The sequence below is a fragment of the Phoenix dactylifera genome, chromosome 17 (assembly GCF_009389715.1).
Source record: "Phoenix dactylifera cultivar Barhee BC4 chromosome 17, palm_55x_up_171113_PBpolish2nd_filt_p, whole genome shotgun sequence".
NCBI classification, from domain to species: Eukaryota; Viridiplantae; Streptophyta; class Magnoliopsida; order Arecales; family Arecaceae; genus Phoenix; species Phoenix dactylifera.
The window spans coordinates 14,609,766-14,621,088 of NC_052408.1; positions in this window are offsets into that span (position 1 = coordinate 14,609,766).

Consider the following 11,323-nt stretch of genomic DNA (forward strand, 5'->3'; position numbering starts at 1 on the left):
GAGAGAGAGAGAGAGAGAGAGAGAGAGAGAGAGAGAGAGAAAGATGCGTTCTCGTTTGCTGGAAGGTCGGTATGGAGAGAGTTATTCTAAAATCCCTAAACGATACTTCTTTTGGTAGAAAATGCTAAATGATACTATGATTTCTTAACCGTCCTCAAGATTTATAAAGATTAAAGAGAAATGCTACCGTAAAATAAACCTTTCCCCTATTTTGCCCTTGTTTTTTATTTTCTCGCCGGCCGGTCACCACCACTCCTGTCCATCACCTCCGGCCATCGACCATGTATTATGGCAAGATCCCCAACGATATTAGCCTTCCCTTTCTCTTCTAGAAGTGGCAAAGACTATCTTTCTAGTTTCTCTCTTCTCCCTCTTTCTCTCTCTAAGCAGGTTCGCAAATCCTAATATAGAGTCCCATCTCCCTATCATGTGGATCCAAGTCGACCCTTGCAAACATATCCTAAACCTCCCTGATGTTGATTAGACTAATCACCGTGGCCCTGTTGAGTGTCCCTAAACCCCTTATTGATGATCCATGTCAAATAATCTTGGTTTTGATCGAGCGCCTGCTTTATGATTCTGATCGAATTATTTCGATCTGATCCCTTTGGAGCCGCCGCACACCTGACTAATCATCCCCCTTTTCCTGTTATTTTTATATTAAAATTACCGAATAAGAATTAATTACATATTTAATATCTTAAATAGGTTTAGCCATTTTGCCTACTATTGAAGGCTCAAAGCGGAAGAGATAAGTAGACCATACATTACTTACTAATTTACAAACTATTACATGCTTTTCTTGCATATAGTTTGTCATTGATGATATCGTATTTTTTTAAAATTAAGGATCAATATAGGTATTATGAAATTATACTTTGTTATGAAAAATGCTTTCGTGAATATTTTTAATAAAAATAGTATGTTTATGAAGCATGATTTTTATCATGTGATTTAATGTTTTCACATCACTTATGTATATATTTTAAGAAAAAAAATATAAATAGTTCAAAGGCTCTCGGATAGCTATTATGACCCATAGAATTGGGGAAGTTTAACACGCGGAACTAGTTCCATACGAATACAGGCCCTGCCAGCAAGTATAAAGTTGGCATACAAAATATGATACTTTGTCGATTACGAACACAAACCCTATCATGGGTATAAAGTGATCTTAGCACAAATATCAATGAACATTGTTTTGAGTTTATGGCGTAGTTAAATAGTAAAAGAATGAATTATAATTTTGTTTGCAATATAAATTTGGAACTATGTTTATGAAATATTGATGATGTAGGTATGCATAATTAGCTTTATGATTTGCTTTATTATATTATACTATAAAATACTTTATTTTTATAATATTTGTTATTTTCTTTAAATGATGCATTGTTTATAAAAAATTTATGCTTGATCTAGTAAGAAAGTGCAAGTTTATTTACTGAATTGTGTGCATTTCTTATATAGTCGCTCTAAACCTATATTTATTTAATTATTTAATGGATTACTTTTATTTTTATTTAAGATTATGATTATTAGTTTCGTGTTATCGTGAGTTGTACCTTTTATAGTATGGCTATGCTATATCCCGGGGCGTGACATATGACCATGTGCACATTTCTTATACAGTGTGCATGTGTTTTTATGGGCTTCTGTTCTCGTCACCTGATCAAGATCAGGTGGTGGAAGTTCGTCAATAATTAAGTGGACATCGAAGGGGAGCTGGGTGGGCTCCACTAGAACTTTAGCCGCATTACATGTGTTACCATCCATGCTGATTCATTGTCGTGAACCATCAGCTATCGCATGCAGAAAAAATAGAAAAAATTATATTCTACACTGCGTGCACCACATAGATAGGCACCACACTCCCTGTAATTATTTACCAGGTGGACTTAGGCCCTGGCCCTGGACGTAGTAGGCCCCGAGGGCATCAAAATTTTGACATCACATTTTGATTCAAGACATAATGAGTAGAAAGGTGACATATTTTTATGCACTTTATGCTGATTAATGCAACTCTACTTCTACATTTTAAAAGTTTCGAGACAGTCACCAAAAAATGAGAATGCACCAGGAACAAGTTAATATTATAAACATGGGATCACTTTCTATGTAATTATTATTGAGGTATTTATCAATATCAAGCTCTATGATCATATCTAAACTAATTCTAAGAGAGTTTATCGGATCCAGTGTTCAGATTTGAACTTCATTATTTTATTTCCAGACGTTAAGCTGTATTAACGTGACAGTGGTCTCCACCGTCACCCCCTCGCTATCCGTTGGGTCAAGGGTATGGCCGAGATCAGTCAAATACCCCCGCCCGGAAAATGTCTAAGCTTGGGCTTAGTTATGTGGGCAGTCGGCGAGCGTGGGCCTGCTTGTAGCTTGGGCTTAGAGATGTGGCGAGCCCCAGCCCGCTTGACTCCCAGCTGGAGCCGCACTAAAACAAATCTCTTCAATCTAAGCAAAGGCCCAGGTTCCCGGGCAGACCGAGCCTACATTGCATCTTTGGTGTGGGCCCTCCTCATGTGGGACCCACCTTATTTGAATTTAAAATAAAAAAAAAGAAGGAAACCGCTCTGAGCACGAAAAGAAAGAAAAAAAATTCGAGAAGTAGATGAGAAAAAAATTTTGTTATTTTGTCGGATAATCGGATAGTCGATTGTATCCAGATTTGGCTGAGATTTTATTATGTTGTTTCCGATATTGAAAACTACAGATTGAATGATTTGGATCTTTGAAAAGTTTTCTCCATTGATTATTTCAAAAATCAACATTTAGTTAAACTAGATAAATTTATTATAATTTTATTATTCTAAATAGTGTAAGTTCTTAGTTAGACTAGATTCTATAATTTTTTTTCCTTCACATAGAAGAGTTTTTCACTTTAAAAATTGTGCTGTCTTTTGTTTTTAAATTGTTTGATTATTTTGCTTGAGCAGTTCCTAAAAATTACTGTTGCTTGGTGAGCAATATCTTATACATTTTTTGTCAACACAATACCGTATCATGTTCGATGGCTATCATCAAAAGATGGACGGCTATTAACAACTATATGCCATGTATGGCGCGTGCAAAGTCATCTTGTATGATAGCCATAATAATCATTGAATATGGTACAATACTCTGAAAGGAGACTTGACGCTTTTTCCAACCCTTGGCTTTTGGCTCAAGTCGTAAAAAGTTGGGCAATCCGAGCTATGACTTTGGTGGTAATGATGCACCTACTTAATTGGAACTACATGGATGAACTGAACAGACTCTAGCCTGTCCTTAATCTACTCTCCTGCAGCTGACATAATCTTGAAGTAGCCTACGACGACGTCCAACAGTTTGCAAAAATTTTTTGCCTCTGAAGTCCAAAGCCTATCTTTGATGAACAATGAAGTATGGAAAATAATATATATAAAAAAAATTATGCTGAATCTTCATCGAATTGCTCACCTACCCTTCTAGAACCATTATCTAAATCAAAAGCCCATGAAGCAAGCAATTTTTCCTACGCTTCTAAGGCTATCCAAAATTATAGTTGCTTTTTTTTTTGTAGTGTTGTGTAAGGATGGTCAACCCCAAACTGGAGTGGGATTGACGAGTAAAAACGTACCTTAATGTGAAAAAAATAAGGGGTATATAGTAATAGAATTTTAAAGCATTATTTAAAATATTTATTTGTTAAAACAATTTTTTTTTTTTTTGTGTGGAGAAGCTAGAAGTATTTTGTCCTAGCTAAATAGCTGAGAGTAACTTAAAAGTTTGTTCAAAGATAGGGCTGCTTCAGAGATCGAGGTTATGAAATGGCCAAACAGATGAAGCGAGAATGATGAGTACCTCCTACTATGTATGAAAATATAAAATATATAAATAAATCTATCTCATTCTATCAGCTTAAGCTTTTAGAATAAGTAGTGATTTCAATATGGTATCGGAGCAGGACTGCTTAAGCTTTTAGGACAAGTGGTGATTTCAACATACTATTTAGTAAGCATGCAGTATATAAAAAATTCTCAAATTACCAAAATATTTCTTCCGTGCTTCTCCATGATTTCTAACTTACTATTTATAATGTCCTTGTTTAGTATACGGACTAACTCTTTTTTGTACCTTTAGTATCATGGTAACAACGGGTGATTTTTATTTTCTCATAGAAAAGTTTCGCCACTTTAAATTTGCCAAGGCAAATATGGTCAGGCAAAACATTTTCTTTCCATATATAATAGATCACTTTGGCGTGTTCATCGTCCACAAATTTGAAAAAATGGGGATTGCGTTGAGGAATAGCAGGTACCACGCATCAATCAAAGAAGTTGACAGCGAAGGTGAATTTGGAGCTTAGCCATTGGCCCTGTTCTGGTCTCGTAGTTTTCTTAATCGAGGCAAGCATCAACTTATCAACATTGCTTTTGGCTTCGATCGAAAGTCTTCCGCACCAAGACTTTTTGTAAGAAAATATAAAATATATAAATAAATCTATCTCATTCTATTAACTTAAGTTTTTGGGATAAATGGTGATTCAACATGGTATCAGAGCAGGCGACCTGTTTGTAAGGTGAGATTGGCGTAGATTGGCATGACATTTAGGATTATGTTTGGGAGAAATCCTATGGGATCGGCCGAGGAAGGGGAGCCTAGAGAAGAAAGAGACGGTGCCCGAGAGAGTCGGGCACTTGGACCCGTCTACCTCTCTCGGGCACCATTTTTTTATTCTCGAGAATCCTATTTTTCAACTAATCCTGCCAGATCCAATAGGATGTTTCCAAACACGCGCTTAGAAATACGTATAGGCACCGTGCACCAAGGATGGTGGTATATATCCCTTTCATCCAATTGAGGCAATGAAGGTGGCTTCGATGGTGAAAGGAAATTTGGTAGCTCAAGCCATTGTCCCTATCCTGGTCTTAGACATTTCTATCAACAACTAGTTGAGGTCGCCTTCGGCTTCTCATATGTACAAAGACTGACGGTAGCACCCATCTTGATTGGTCTTCATCGAAGGCACGAGAGTAGAATAGAATCATGGATGCCCGTAATGATAAGATCTTAATTAGGAATTAGTTTGTTCGTTTTATTCAAGTAATTCCCTGCTTATGAAGCTGAAGATGATGCAGAAGAAGAATTAATTACTGGATTTTAATGACTAAGGAGTGGGGTCGAGCTACTTTTTGTTGCTTAGCGGAGGAAGCTAGTGATCGTATTATCACGTCTTGATCTGCTTGCCGAATAATAGGTGACGTTAGATGGTAATTGGATTCCGTGGACTGTGTTCAACACAAACTAAGCTGATGGTCGCATGGAAGGCTTGTGCTGTGCTTAGATGGCGAGAGATGTTAGCCATGCACTGGTTCAAAAATATCACCAGATTTGATATGGATCATTGTAGATGCTACGAGAAGGATAGGATAGGATTGAAAAGTCAGATTTGAAGTTTATAATTTACCAGTGCAACATTCGATTGAAGTATTTTTTTTAAATAAAAATTGAGAAACTTTTTGAACTCTACGACGTGGTGCTGCCCTCTAGATGTGAGGCACACCAAACAATCAGAATCAAATTACATCTTTTGGGTCTCGAAATTGGTCGATCAGAAAAATCGTTTTAGGGAAACATTTTGATAGAACATATTTCTCCATATAATAAAAAGTTAGGTAGAGTGACTGAAAGTAAAATCAATATAGAAGTCAAGATATACTTCTTGTAAGATTTTAACTTTTTCATGGTTGTACTGCCCACTAATCATGTCTATTTTAGAAAAGTTGCATCCTTTTTTTAACTAGAAGAAAAATCCGACTCAAATTGTGTAAGAGCAGAATTTAATTATATAAATAGAGACTACATAGCTCAATTTGTTTTATTAATGAAATAAAAGGAGACCTACATTTTAGTTTCACAAATTTTTGTACGTTTTCTTAAGTTTTAAGAAATTCGAGTTTAGCAGGTTGAGAAAAGTGCCTCTCACTTCTTGATCGGATCATGCATGGATAGAAAAAGATTCCCGAACCAATCTAATTTGGATCAACGTGAATGGACGCATCTCATCCATGACTATAGAATTTTAGGGAAGGAACAGGGCTGCTGATTAGCGAGCCAACATAGGTTCTAGAAACAACAATCTAAGTTTTCGAACTCAAAATCATCTCTTAATATCACCGCCCTTATTGTTTTAGACAAGGGATGAGGATTTGATTCCGAGCATCAGCCTTTGCTTGGACTAACGAGTACACTAAGCTCCCTTCTCACATGCAATGGCTTGATTTATCTAGGGGCTTGGGCTCCTGCCTACATGGAGTGGGGGTTGTTTATAGGGTAAATGGAGAGTAACTTCTCTTGTCTTAATAATAATAGTAATCAAAGTTTCTTGATCCATTGCACAATGTTAACATGGATGTTGTAGGCAATATTTTTAGTATAATTTGATTGAAAAAAGGCTTGAGACATGCATGCATGCGTGCACAAGTTGTGATCCAGGTATTGTCCGTAAAAGTTAGACTTGAACATAATTTAAAATCTATTAAAAGAATAATAAAAAAGCTAAATAAGATTTATATGCTATTTTTTTATTAATAACGATCAAACTCATTTACATGATTTTTTATTTATATTATTGATATTAGTCCTTACATATTCTAGATCAGATTTATATCAGTATAATTGATCATAGAACTGGAAATTTACTAACCTCAATCTTTTGATTCCATCCAAAAGGCAATTGTTCGCATGGTTGCAACTCAATAGTTTTGCTCCAGTTGTAGAAGCATAAATTGTAACAGAGGTCGAAATAGGTTAATGGTTTATGCCATCTTCTAGTTAAGATGGATACTATCATTTTATGACATTGATCTTTCTTAATTATACAAATTTATGAGTAGTAAATAAATATTAACAATATTTACAAGTCCAATTTTGGACATGGGGGCTCAGAGTAACGGCATTTTCCGAAAAACTAAATTGGCTGCCCCAATTAGCTAGGACATGATTTTGTTTTTGTTTTTTTTTACTCTTTTCTGCATTCCTGCAATGGTTTGACAGGTCAATTGACATGACTTTTGACATGCAAATACTTACTTATATCCTTAAAAAAAAAGAAAATCCACTTTGGAGATTAAATTTTTAATTTCTATTTTTTTTTTTTTTTGCTAAAACTGAAGTATCATATAAATGTGTACGGATACATTCAAAAAAAATCAAAAAGTAATACATTACGGAGAGCACTAGGCAACTCCGCCTTGCTTACCTATAGTTGGTCCTCAGAGTGGTTAGCAACGAAGGAAACCATTCAATCCGCGGCTCCATTAATCTTTCTGAACACATATCTCGTCTGGATCACGATCCCTCACAAACCATGATCCGAATGTCTCTCAGCAGCGGATGGTAATTGCCAACCCCATCCGATGCCTGTAGAATCTACCTAATAACCATCGCAGAGTCATTCTCCAAAAGAATCTCTCGCCCCAGCAAAGTGTGCCAAATTGCCCGAATTTGCTTCTAATGATTATCTTGGATCACCATGATGGTGGAAGACAAAAAAGAAGAGCATGATAGCAAGTTTCCTGCACTTCAGCTTCAGCTTTGACGTATTTGATGTGGCTTGCAATCTACCATCTTGACCAATGTAGTTATGCCGCATCAGCATTGATGGTTTTATCTTATCCGAAGAGAAAGAGATGATGAGCTGATTCCTGCACAGGCGTAATAAAATGTTCTACTCCAAGTTGAATCAATCGTGGTCCGATCCGACGGGTCCCACTTTGTCCAAGAATGGCACTAACGTTACGGTTCCACATGGCATGAACAAGACGAAAGGAATTGGATATTTTTTGTTGAACATGCCGCAAAAATTGGAGGGTGCACAAGAATCAAACCCAAGGGTCGGGGGAGCAGTGGGAAGATAAGAAGCGCGTCGGAGTGATGAAATAATGACGGAGCCGGACACCCAATTAAGATTGTTGGCCTTCTCATCTCTTCCTCTGTGTCGCGTTCAAAAATGAAGCTGGTCCCATTCAGGTCGATTTATTACGACCGGCACGATTGTTCGTATTTCGTTTTCTTCTTCCAAGTCAAGCCTCTCTTATAAATTGCGACCCGTTGCTCTCATCTGCGATGGCTATTTTGGATCTCTGTACCCAATAAAAGAAAAAAAAATGGTGCATGAAGAAGACAGGCGGTTTATTTTCAAGGGCATGTGCATTTCCCACCGATCTCCCCTCTGGAATATGCCCTTTGATTGTTTTTTTTTTAGATAAAAAGTTTCTTATATCCTCCCCACCAAGCAAACCCATGTGTGAGTACGTTACTTCAGCACTGCCTCAATACCAGAGGACTGGTAGCGTTCCCAACGGGCAATCATCGAACTTGAGTCACTCTGTTGGAAACAAAGCTCCGTTCCAATTGTACTATCACCTCGGTAGTCAACATGCTCTTTGTTCCAAACCGTTTCTTTTCAAAGTGCCTGATGTCAAGAAAAAAAAATTGTCAAACATATTTCATAAAATAATCTTATTTTGGAAAAGAAAAAAAATATTTTATAGGTATTTGCAGGGATATCAATCCCTCCGCTTGTACTTTCCCACAAAAAAGGGAGTGTCTTAGGTCCATGTTATACAAAAGATTACAAAATTCTGTCGATAATACTGTTGATGGATGCATCTAGAAATGGTTCATATCTTACCCATGAAACAAAGTTAACTTCTTGGTTTAGGAGAGAATATTTTTTTGGCCGTGATGTTGTATTCCACACGAATATGTGAACTCTAGATCTAATTTTATTTTTTGAGAACTAGAATGGATAAAAGTGGGATGAAAATCGAGGGAAGATTGGATTACCAACTTTTAGTAGCTTTACCAACTATACTATTTAGCATCCTCACCTATTTTTATTTTGTTTATTTTTTTTAAAAGTGTAAATATAATATTACTCATGTGGCCACTTCTCATAAATTGAACATTAGAAGTAATGCTTAATCTTTCTTTTTCTTAAGTAGAAATAGGAGACGGACTACTTGATGGATCGAGGACTGCAGCTTTCTCCCAATATCCCTAACCCCCGAAATTAAATTATTAATAAAAGCAAGACTTGAGTTTAAGTTGCCAGTTTTATTATTAAAAACTTGCAACATAAGTTAAGACGATCCCATATTTTATTTTAATTTTCATGCATGAACTACTCAAAAATATTTTTCTTCCTCATCAGAATTTTTTTTTTTAAAAAAAAGAGACATGTATATGCAAAGAAAGAAAGCATCAAATTTACAAAATTAGGTTATGAAACTCTGAATACAAATATCAATCAACCTCATCTCTCAGTGAACTGGTACCCTTTCTCATCACTTAAGAGAGATCCAAGATTTGAAAACCTCTACATCCCTACCGTATTTCTCAGAAAAAGAACTATAATTTGTATCCTCCCTTCTCAAACTCAATCTAAGATATTTTTCAATATAGTCATGTGTCCTTGACCTGTAATCTTATGTCTGTACTGATATATTTTGCAAGAAATTCTCTTTATCTTACAAATGAGCTGAAATTAGGGAATTAAATGTGCTGAAATCTTTTACAAGAATAATGACAAATTAGCTATGCTAGCACATAGTTCAACTTCCTCGAGACTCTCCTGTTCGAGATACTTCGTTATATTTCCACCAACTTACCAGGCTGAGTTAGATAACTTGTGATTTATAACTATGTATCGCCAATATTTACTTGATGATACATGGAGCAAAAATCAATTTTTGAAAAGATTTGTGCCCATTGCAATTGATCGAACGGATCATCAATTCTCGGTAAAGAGTATTTATTCCGCACCATTACCTCCATTTATTTTTCAATAATCTATGCAATGCTGAAGATTGTCATTTTTTTTCACAAATAGTACAGGAGCACCCTCAAGAAGAAATACTAAGGCCCTGTTTGGGGAGCTGTTAGTAGTAGAGCTTTTGGAAGTAGAGCCGTTGGAAGTAGAGCTGTTTGAAGCAGAGCGTTTATAAAAAGCTGTTTGCTGTTTGGTAACTACATTTCTAAAGTGCTGTGGCACTTTAACATGTGTTTGGTAAACAAACTGAGAAACTACTTTTATGTGACAAAATGACCATAAAAGACATTACCAGTATTATATAATAGAACATTATATAATATAATATGTATTAATACATAAATATATGATATAGTTTAATATTAATGTAATGTAATATAATATTATTATAATATAGTATTATAACATTATGTATTATAGAATAATAATTTAATATAATATTAAATTATTTAACATAACATATCAATGTATTATGATATAATATAATATAATATTATATTTATAGTATAATATAATAATAAATATATAAAATATTATAATTATTAGTGTAAATTAATTTTTCATCATTCTAATGACCATTTATCTCCCTAACAAATAGAGAGAAAGGAATAAGAAGATTGAGAGGGAAAGGGAGAAAGGAAGAGACAGGATAAGGGTTTTGGGGAAAAAAGTGTGATTTAAATTAGAGTATTTTGGTTCAAAAAACAGCTTCCCGATAAAGCTGAAAACAATATTTTCGAAAAGGTCCAAGTTGGAGCTTCTCCCCAAAAGCTATTTTCAGCTTTCCGCAAAAGCTGAAACAATTTTCCGAAAATTTTATCATATATCATTTTTTATCTAAAAGTATTTTTGGAGGGCATTTTGGCCCTCCAAAAGATCTCCCAAACAGGACCTAAATCTGATGAATATTTTGTTTAACAGCTCCTTCAGCTGTTCCTTCAATTCTGCTTTTTGGCCCTCCAAAAGCTCTTCAAACAGGATTTAAATATGATGAATATTTTGCCTAACAGCTCCTTCAGCTGTTCCTTCAGCCCTTTTAACGCACCCCCACCTCTACCTACGGCACCCTAAAGAAGAAAATAACAATAAATGTTTCTGATGTAGATCATAGCACTCCTCTATTTCTACACTTGCCTAGTAATGCATGTACCAACTTTATTATTATTTTTTTTATGAGCTTATTGCTTTACAACATCCCACGTAGCCATCAACTTTTCTTCACGGGGTTTAGAAAACAAAAAAAAAGAGTACCCAACTGGTGGTGCCAAATCTGGGCTCGTGCATTATAATATTTAACAAACTGCACCGCTTATACTAGAGGACATATGTCCCCCATTCCTGGGCCATAGAGCGATATGGTAGGTTGCAAATAATTGAGCGAGAATCTTATCAGACACCTCACGAGGTGTCTCCGTAAGCATTAGGCTAAGATCGATGATAGCCAGCCCCTCGGCGGCCCACACGATACTGAGAGATTATTCCTGTGGAATGGTATGAGGATACTGGATTCACTGT